Consider the following 6,030-nt stretch of genomic DNA (forward strand, 5'->3'; position numbering starts at 1 on the left):
GAGTTGTTGTATAGGCAGTTGGATTTTGCATGTATACATGGAGGCAAGAAATTCCTGACTAAATCCAAAGGAACGCGACCAAACCAGCAGTAAGTATAACTTCAATTCAATAACAAGGATTTTATTTTTTTTCACAAACATGAACTGATGTAACAATGCAGTACATTTAATTCAATTGTCTTACGATAACGTACGAGCGACAGGTAGGATTATGTTTGTACATTTAGTTAGGCAATGAATATTCATTCATTCGTTCAGTCATTCATTCATTCACTCAACAGCACCTTTCAAATGGGTTGCCCGGTGGTCATAAAACTAAGAACTTCGAAAGATGGCAGTAAGCTGGTGATAAAAGAATTTGTTAAAGAACACAATCATGTGATTAACAATATAGCGTAATTATAAAATTTTGTAGAATATTGTATCAAGAATTAAGAAATGTTTTCAAGCAGCAGATCGTAGTACTAATTACATGATTGTAACTAATGTGCAGGCTGGCTTTCAACATCTTCCGCGTTAATGGACTGTCAACAATGATACTAAAGAAGAAGTGAAATTGATGCTACAGATGAAAGCCAACAAAAAGCTCATACAACAGCATATAAGTCAGGGAACTGGAAAATCAGTGACCTTAAAGGACGTTCATATATGGCAAAAAAGACAAGGTGGATTAGCCAATCTAATTGATGAAATGAAAAAACTACCAGGTAATCATGAACTTAATTATCCAAAATGACCTCCAATATGTAGTGTACATGCAACACCATAATTTTGCTCATTAAGAAGAGAGCGAGAATTGCACTTCACAGAAATCAGAATGTAACTAATTTGCTTTGTATGTTTTAGGTGCAAAAGTTGAGGTATATGTAGACCATGAAAATAATTTCAAAGCACTTTTCTTTCAAGACCAGGACAGAGATATTTGATGCCTATCCAGAAATCCTTCTTGTGAATGCAACATATAAAACTTAACAACCTGCGCTTACCTCTGTACGTCATGCTTCTATCTGATGGAAATGGGGAAAGTGAAATTGTAGGCGTCATGTTAGCAGCCAATGAACACGAAGACACAATTAGGCAGATGATTATCTTCTTCAAGAACCTTAATGCTAAGTGAAGGCAAATAAATTGCATCATGGCAGACAACGACATGACCGAACGTCAAGTGATGAAAGAAGAACTTCTACAAGCTGCTCTACTGAATTTGTTTACACTCCTTACCATAACATGACAACAAAGAAAAAGGAAAAGACACCGCTTCTGGGTGAGAGAAATTTTTAGGGAAACGAGAAGAGCTTGGCGTGTAGCATAAATTAGCCCAAGAACTTTGTCTACATGATAGGGAATATTTCTTCAGGTTGGTACTTCACAATAATTTTCTATTTATAAAGTTATCTTTTACTTCATAAAAAACTCCCTACTTATTTGGCATAAATTTCAGATTCTTCTGTATGTCACCGGACCGTTTTGACCATCTGTTATCACTTCTTGGACCACTCATTGCGAAAAAGCACTGCAAGTCACATAAATCACTTTCCGAGCGTCTTGCTGTTACCATACGCTATCTTGCCACTGTGACTCCCAAAAAAGTCACATATTTTATTTCAGAATTGGGCGTTCCACTGTATCTGATATTGTGAAAGAAACTTGTGCCGCTTTATGGACTGCACTGAATCAGGAATACCTTAAATCACCAAGTACAGAACAACAGTGGACTAATATTGCTGATAAATTTGAAAGAGAATGGAACTTTCCTCATTGTCTTGGTGCATTAGATGGAAAGCATATCGCAATGGAATGTCCTCCTAATGCAGGATCAGCGTTCTTCAATTACAAAAACTTTCATAGTATTTATTATTGGCAACATGTGATGCCAAGTATTGTTTTACCTTAATGGGCATTGGGGTATATGGACGAGAAAATGACGCTGGAGTTCTCACAGATTCTGCCTTTGGTGAAGCATTTGAATCTCATGCAGAACACCTGCAATTGCCCACGCCAGGCAAAGTTGGTGCAAGGTCTCTACCTTATGTATTAGTCGCAGATAATATATTCCCTTTAAAAGAATGGCTAATGAAAGCATTCCCAGGGAAGAATTTAACTGACTCAGAAAGAGGTTTTAATTATAGATTATCAAGGCCACAAAGAACTATAGAAAATGCTTTTGGTTTACTGTCAGCAAAAATGGCGTAGTTTTCGAAGACCAATACGAGGCAGTGTTAATTTAGTAGAGAACTTTACTAAAGCCACAGTATGCCCATAACTATCTACAACTGATAATGTTGCCTACATTCCAGATAGGTTTATTGATAATGAAGACTCACTGGCAACATAGTTCAGGGTGACTAGAGAGAAGTTGTGGAAAACAATTGAGGAATGAGGACAAGTGCCTTGGCACTTATGTCATCTGGAAGGACAAGTGCCTTGGCACTTATGTCATGTTCGAAGCTGTAGTACTGTTAATAATTAACAAGATTTTGTTCAAAATAATGAAGAAAGTAACTATCAATTGAGTAAACATTCTCTACATAGTGCTGCCTGATGTTTTACAAATGGATTAATCATGTGTAACACAAGTGACTTGATAAACAGTCCATGTTTGAAAATTTTCCTGGCAAAGAATTGTTTAGTGTATCATAATGTTTAATGATGTCATGTTTATTACATCTTAATTACTATTGAGGAAGAAAATAACAAATAGCAACACACAACAAATGTAATTATGATTTTTCACTTTCTAATAAACTATAATGTAATATATACACTGTATAATATAATGAAATTCAAAAACTTACAATTTAATGAAATGTAACATGTAATAAATATAACTTTTAACAACATTTAACAATATATTACGAAGAATTTGTATAACATTACTGTTGTGTTCACGGTCGGAGGACTGAGGGAGAGTAGAAAAGCAAGATGGCAGATATACGAATGGTGTACGTTGTTATAATATTGTTATAATACAAATAAAATAAAAGGAACATAAAATTGGCGACGAGGATAGAAAATTTGCTGTACACTAACTTTATAGTTTTCCAGATGTTTCAATTACCGGCAGTTAAGCCGTTTTCGTTTTCTTCGGAGTATACAATGCTGGAACAGCGTTGAGACAGATGGGTTCAATCATTGGAGTATTATCTCGCTGCGTCTAACATAACAGACAGTGTTATGTTATATATATATATATATATGAACTTGGTTTTGGTTAAGATTTCTTCAGACATAGAATTAAAGCACACGAGGTGTATCTCCAAACGTTTCGCCTGTTATGGCTTCTTCAGTGGAATGCTTTACAATGATATTTCCTCCTATTTATATACAACTAATTAAAATGCTAACTTACCAATGAGTATGCAATGTCTATAGTGTTCCATTATTTTAAATTCTATAAAAGCATGCTCATGCATTTAATGTGCCATTATTAGGCAAACTTATTAAAACTCACTAATTTATAATCTATATAGTCCCGTAGTTTAAAATTCTATACAATGTTAATAGTTTAGAAATAATTCAAACACTGATTGTTCTGCCAATACAGCTGTTCATCAAGTCTCCAGAATGTTTTTGTATTTCAAATGCTTCAATGCATTTCCTCTCCACGTTATTCGCGATATTTAGCATGTAAAATCATCCATCTTATTACAGGTAACCTGGATTTCTTGTGGATTCCAAATGTTTATAAACCGTCTGCTTTTCCATTTTCAAGTGTTCTTTAATCCTTGATCCGATTGTTCGCCCCGTTTCCCCAATGTATACGATATCACATGCTGAACATCCGATTTTGTAAACAACATTCTTCTTTAGACACAAGTTCGATTTCGAAGATAATTTGCACGTTTCACATTCGCTCGGACAGTTCTGTTGCGTCTTTGGTGGCGCAAAAACTTTAGACAGGGGTTCACCATTGATGAAGTGTATTCTTACATTCGGTATTCGTGATCGCTTTACTACCCTAATAGCCTGCTGCTTAAATTCTTCGTTGATAAATGGTAGCTTTATATAGATAGATCGTTGTTGTTCTAATTCCTCCGGTTCATTATGTTGCTGGATATGTCGCTGTTTATTTTCATAAATCGTCTTCCTAATTATAGATTTAATGAATGTTTAGGATAGCCATTGGCAGTAAATAATTTTGTGATCAGATTGAGTGATTTCTTTTTAGAATCAGTTGAACATTTGATAGCCCTATTTACTTCCCTAATCACTATGGCTTGTTTGGAGAATATTGACCCGTGACTGTCCCAGGGTGTGATGCATCGGCTGTGAATTGGTTTTATATAAAGGGTTGTACTAAATGTTTGAGTGCCCATGTTCCAGGTGACAAGGGTATCCAAAAACGGTAGTTGATTGTTGTTTGGCAATTCAAGTGTGAATTTGATTGCGTTATTAAGGTCATTTGCTAATGTTAAAAGCTTTTCTCCTGAGAATTCTTTACTTAACAGGAAGGCAAAATAGTCATCAATAAATCGCTTGAGAGTGACATATCCATTGGACTTAATTAGGATTTGGTTATCGAGTTCGTTCATGTAAATAATCGCCAAAACGGGGGCTAGGTTGTTTCCCATAGCCAAACCTGATTGTTGTTTGTAGCCTTTGCCGTCAATCAAGACCTTGTCGCTAATCAAGCAGAGACGAACCAGTTCTTCGAAGTCTTGGTCGCAAAGGGCATGTAATTGGCAATCAGCTTTGTGTTGATAGAAGAAACGCCGAGTGACTGTGAAAATACTTGGAGTATGGTCGTCTATATCAACCATTGGTATAGACCCATATAAGTTACATACGTCCAAGCTGCAGAAACCATGTACTAAGTTACCATCTGTATTCGAGATAAAACTGATAAACTCGTCAGTGTTTTTTAAATGTGCTAGAACGTGTTTTAAAACACACACATATATATATATATATATTTAATATATATATATATATATATATATATATATATATTATGGGATTAAATGGATTAAATGTCAGGGAGGAAACTTAAGGTTAATTTATGTATGCAAATTTGTTGTAACTACATAAGAAGGCTTAGGATTAGTAAGGAAACATTTCTGACGAAGGGGCTGCGCCCCGAAACGTAGTATATATTACAAGATGTATTTGATTTGATTTAATTTATTAAAAGTTTAATTTTTGAACACCGCGATGTGGTGAATTGAAGCTATATATTTAAATAGTTTTTTCTTTTGGACTGGCTCCTGATGTATATATATATATATATATATATATGTGTGTGTGTATATGTGTATATGTGTGTATATGTGTATATCTACTTACATACATACATGCATACATGCATACATACATACATCTTTCCAGTTTATTTATCTTCATTTACGTAAATTTAAAATAACACACTTATAATTTAGTAACTATATAGTTCTGTTTTTTATTTGTTGCAGCTTATAATCGAGATGGAAACAGTAATCATGAACATTCCCATGAAGATTTTCACCGATAGCATCCATTAACTCTATGGTGTCGTGTTAGTTAATTAATTTACCAATATTTAATTAATTTGTTAAGGAAAATATTTACCATTATCCACTATATTTGATCTCACTAAATCTCCTTGTTTTGTAGAAAGGAAGTGTTTCAAATGTGGAAAGGTGGGGCATTTGGCCAAAGCCTGTAGATCCAACATCAAGCCCGCACTATAATATACCGGGTGTATAAAAAAAAAGTAGACAATTTTGAAATGTTTAGAAAACTATAAATTTATCAAAATATCTCATAGATTTGTGCTAGTATGGGTACTTTGGCATCTTCAGGTCATTCTAACACTGAAAACAAACAGAAAAATTAACCTCGAAAAATGGAAGAGCAGTTTGTGGAAGCATCATTTTGAATGGCTTGTGCAAACATGAATGAGAGGTTTAAAATCCAATTTGAATTCAAGGGCTGAACGTTTGGGTAATTGTTTACAAAGAATCGAAATTTCAGAAATTTTGATGAAAATTAAGTCAGCCGCGCAACTGCGTAAATGTGGGCTTTTTTCTGTTTAACTCGCAGCTTGAGTAACTT

Source organism: Dendronephthya gigantea, unplaced genomic scaffold (assembly GCF_004324835.1).
Source record: "Dendronephthya gigantea isolate DGI-Jeju-01 unplaced genomic scaffold, DenGig_1.0 000011F, whole genome shotgun sequence".
Taxonomy (NCBI): domain Eukaryota; kingdom Metazoa; phylum Cnidaria; class Anthozoa; order Malacalcyonacea; family Nephtheidae; genus Dendronephthya; species Dendronephthya gigantea.